Below are 5,151 nucleotides of genomic sequence, written 5' to 3' on the forward strand. Positions count from 1 at the left end.
ATTGTTGCTACATTGGGATGGATTTCAGACATCACAGACAACCCAAAAGAGTTGTGGGGTAGTAGAGGTCATGGTTTTGAATCCAGGAATCAAGTCTTCCATTGATATCTTGCCAGTTTTATTTATCCATCAAAGTTGCAAGAAAATTATGAAGGTTTCTGGTGAAGTTTTTGGGGCATTTTTGGAACCTTTGCTAGATGAGCTAGAAAGCCTATATCTAAATGGTGTGGAGGTGTTGTATGACTATCCCATAGAGAAGATCTTTGGTGCCAATCAACAAGGTCTTTGAAAGCTATGTACGCTACGCGCTATGGTCATGATGATTACAGGCGACCATCCGGCACAATGCAAAATAGGCCTCTTCAAGAATGGAGGACAAGAGTTTTGCAGGTGTGATAAACCTCAAGCAACTCTAGTACGACCTAGTATAGGATTAAAAGAGGGGCGATACGTCTATAATGAAAATCACCGACAAGCTAGATATCCACCTTCAAAGAGGACCATTGAGGAGATGACAAAAGCTCTTGATGAGGCTAAACGGTGTTGCACAGACAAAGAAAAGGAAGCATCATGGAAAGAAGATGGTCTCTCAGGAGAGTCCATACTCTGGAGATTATATGATCTATATGGATTTGATCTCTCTCTAGATTTAGTCTACGACCCAATGCATATCTTATCATTGAATGTATTATATCTCACATTTATTTGAAAGTGTTGAGGCTCCTTTGAAGAAAGAAATCAATATTGCTATGTGTGTTGTTAAAAAGGTAGCACCTACCTCCATTCGATATGGTAGTTGGCCTAACTCCCCAAGCATCTACTTTGCAATCTTCAAGGCAGAGGAGAACCAAAAGTTCATCCAGTGGTGTCTACCGTATGTTTTGAGAGTTGTTAGTGGCATTCCTCCTGAAATGCATGTTTTGGGATTTTTGTTGATTGACATTGCACACAGCTTCTACAACCATAGTAGAGATCATGGATGGTCTGTGAAAGACATAGAAGTTGTGAAGACATTGCTACAATCATGGAGAGTTCAAAATGAAGAAATCTTTGGTGCGAACTCATTACCTCTAGAACATGTAGCTGGTATGTATATCTTGATTAGTTAACAATAAGTTTGATATATTTGTTCAGGAGAATAATCTCTTGATAACTTGTTTATAGGTAATGGTGAGATGCTTGATGATTTCTTGCGCCATGGGTTGCATGACCAGTTTTGGTGTTACATATTTGAGCGTCTTGTAAAGGCATACAGCTCCATCAAAACAAATAACATGGAGGATGAAGCTTCATTTGCAAAGTTCTATTTGAGAAGGTTCTTCACAAGAGCTTTTCAGGCTATCCGTGGTGATAGTGACAATCTCTTAACTTCTAAAAGGTTTTTGAAGGACCTACATTTTGCATTGATTCTTTCTCAAAGCAGCTCGCTATTAGTAGCTCGCTATTAGTAGATGCTCCATCACATGATTGCTCTCCGTCACATATGGATGGGCTATTGGTTGTGTCTTCAATTGAAAAGGCTAAATCTATGTGGAGTGATCTATTAAAATATGGAAGCAATTCACCATGCACTAGAAATCTTCTTCTCAAGGGGATTGGAATATCAAAGAAGAGATGCACTTATAGAGATCCTACTAGTGAAGAGAAAACTTATCTAAAGAATTTTTGGAACATTCCAGAGCAGTACTTCCAATGTTTGGAAGTAAAGACATACCAAAAGGTCCTCTTTAAAGGGGACAATTAATGTGGGTGCCAATGTCATAGTGAAGGTGGATACCGATGATGCAACGGTGGAACACAGAGGTCAGTGGAAGGCTTGTATAACATCCTTGTTCTCAACACAGTTTGATGGAAAGTGTATGCTTTTCTTTGGTGGACAATATTACAAGCAATGCATTGTGGGAAACGGGGACTCAGAACAATTTTTAATGGATCTAGTTACTTAAATGAGTGTGCTTGAGAAGGCCCCTTTGCCTTTCACATGGGATTGTGTTCGGCCCATCTACTCTATACTTCACAAATTTATTCCATTGCCAATACCAAGGAGGCAGAGGCTCATTGCTTATGAGGTGAAGGATTTGAGGCAGCGTGATAGCTTGTTAATGGAAGGAGGTCCATGATATAGTTCAAGTGCGCTTGAATAGCGAGAATGCAATACAGATCTCCACCCATAATGGAAATGTTCCATTATGGGTGGAGGTCCATGATATAGTTCAAGTGTGCTTGAATAGCGAGAATGCAATACAGATTCAACATGCTGTTGTTAGAGAGACTGATTACAAAAGGAAAAGGGCAAAGCTTGCTTTATTGGAGCATGATGCATATCAACAAAACACTTATAAAGTTTGCAGAGAGGAGCATCAATGGAGAAGTTGGGATACATGTTCCATTCAAATTAAAGATTGGACAGTCACAAAACAAAAAAAGGTTATAAAGCCTGGACATGCAGCTAGATGGATACCTATTGTTTGGCATTCTCCATAGACATATAATTGTGGTAGCCCCTTTTATTCAATCACTGCTAGTAATCTTGTGGAAATATTTTAGAAAGACTATTGCTTCATGGATGACAATTGTTGTATTCATTGTTATGGTGTTCTTTACATATCTTCTGTATAACTTCACTCATATGGTATGCAAGCATGGCTAGTACATTTGTGGAAGTAGTTTAGAATGACTATTATTTCATGGATGACAATTTTTGTATTCATTGTTATGCAAGTAGTATACCTATGGAAGTAGTTTAGAATGACTATTGCTTTATGGATGACAATTGCTAGCTTCATTGTTTCGATGTTCTTTGCATATCTTTCTTAGAACCTCATCATAGAGTATGCTAGAGCTTCTAGGAGACCTGCTTTATGGATGGAGATTATTGTACTTATTGTTAGTATGCAAGCATGGCTAGTATACTTGTAGAAGTAATTTAAAATGCATATTATTTTATACATGACAATTGTTGTATTCATTGTCACAGTTTTCTTTACATGTCTTTCTAAAACATTACTCATAAAGTAATGACAAGTGTGTGTATAATTTTTGAGATAAAATTTGTTACTTAAATGTCTTGCTGCTCATGTGTGTGTTCAATGCTTTGTCTTTTCAGATATGAGTTATCCACAGTCCTTTGTGGAGCAACTAATGTCTTTCTCTAATGAAGAGGCCCTCAAATTTTTAGATTCTTGGAGGGCCAGTCATCTTGGAAATAAGAGAGTTGTTTCTTCTCCATCTAGCATCTCTATAGGTGTTGACACTACTAGCAACGAGAAATATGACCCAATCATATATGAACACGTGTTTAGGCCTCCACCTCCTAAGCTTAGAGAACCCAATAAACTCTATGGTAGGGATTTCCTCTTAGAAGAGGGCAATAACCAACATAGAGTTCTTTATTCAAACTATGGGTTTGTTAGAGGATGGTTTTCCAAACACAAGCCATTTGGAGACCTTAGAAATAACATGGAGAGAAAGAATACCGTGTTGGATGTAATAAGAAAAAATAAAGGTGAGCTTAAGCCTGTAATAGTAGCTGGACAAAATTATCATTAGAAAGAAGGAGGACGTTTATACATGGGCCATCAAGTCTCTTGCGGCAAAACGAAAATGGAGAAAAAAGAAACCATACAACGAATTATCTTCTAGCACCCCAATGGTATGTGTCATTTTGTAGGATTTTCTCTAAGTAATGAACTTCTATTATGTCAAAGTATAATCCAAATGTTTTCATGAGATTAGATAGAAAAATAAAAAGATGATGATGATGATAACCAAGAATTTCATGAGAATGATGGAGGAGAAAGTGAGCTAGGAGAATATGGTTCACTCACAAAACTTGTGAGTAAATCTCTAAGATATTGGAAATTTATATGAAAACTAATGATGAAGAAAGTAATGCTTTTGTTGTTATTGAATAGCTAAAGGATGCTTGTGCACAAGAAACCACTTGTATATCTATTGAAGAAGAAGAACAGCAACCACAAGCTACTCATGTAAGCACTTCTATCTTAAAATAACAATAATGTATGACCTATCATGATAAAATTTTTTATTATGTGTTTAGAGAGAGACGGAAGCATACATTCCTAAGATGCCATGGGAAAATCATGATTTACAAAGTGATGCTTATGAGATATGTGTGGTTTACTTCTCTCTCTCTCTCTCTCTCTCTCTCTCTCTCTCTGTGTGTGTGTGTGTGTGTGTGTGTGTGTCACACACACACACACACAAGCATGTGCGCGCACACACACACACACACAAAGATATCAATTGAAATAATTGAGGTAAATTTAGCTAGTTTTGTGTGCATGTGTGTATGTGTGTGTGAGATATCCAAATTCAATTGCTTAATGCGCAGGCATATAGAAACTACATGCAAGATGAAGAGTTTGTCCAATGCTATCAAGAAAAGGTAAACAATGAATTAGATGAGTGTGAAGACCATATCACAAAACTGGTACAATTCTAATTCATGTATTTTTTTCACTCTAAAACTTTTTGTTGATTGCACTCTTTTCTTGAATAATTTGTGAAGGAAAAAATCAATGGAAGGACACAAATTATAAGTGGTACAAACCAAGAACAGAAAAGAAAAAGCACACGAAAGCGCAAGGTACTATTTAAAGATGCTTCACATGGAATATTTATTTAATGAAATACTTACCCTACTTAATTTTAATGTTATAAAAAAGCCATGTTTTCCCACTTCTATAGGCTACTTCTAAGATTGAAGAGCTACTAAAGGAGAAAGATCAAGCTTCAAAGTTTTTGAAGCTTAAAAAGAAAAAGGTTTTTTTCTTCACAAGAATAAGATTCTTTAAATATTTTTGCATGTGGCTACAAAATAAAAGAGTGGACTTTAATTGTTTTAGGAGCAGAAATCTGATGGGGGATGTTCAATGAATCAAAATCAATGTGTGTTGGAATTTCAGGTATGCAATAAGAGCTAAAAACATTGCCTTACTTATGTTCACAAAAATAATACGTCACTTTTTAAACCATGTTATTTTGTTATGACAATTATGTAGGCACAAAATTTGTCCAGGGATGACAAAGAAACTATATTAATGAAGTGGCTAAATCTCAAGAAAGTACAAGACTTGTACCACTTGATCAAGCCAACGTATTTTGCTATGCAAAAATCGAATAGTTTCC

The 5,151-nt window shown here is 36.4% G+C and overlaps 1 pseudogene; it reads left to right on the forward strand.

Moving 5' to 3' along the window:
- The first annotated feature begins 1,274 nt into the window (after positions 1-1,274).
- LOC147461572 (uncharacterized) lies at positions 1,275-2,484 on the forward strand (annotated as a pseudogene).
- Positions 2,485-5,151: the final 2,667 nt, after the last annotated feature.

The sequence above is a fragment of the Adiantum capillus-veneris genome, chromosome 3 (assembly GCF_014529385.1).
Source record: "Adiantum capillus-veneris isolate H3 chromosome 3, ASM1452938v2, whole genome shotgun sequence".
NCBI classification, from domain to species: Eukaryota; Viridiplantae; Streptophyta; class Polypodiopsida; order Polypodiales; family Pteridaceae; genus Adiantum; species Adiantum capillus-veneris.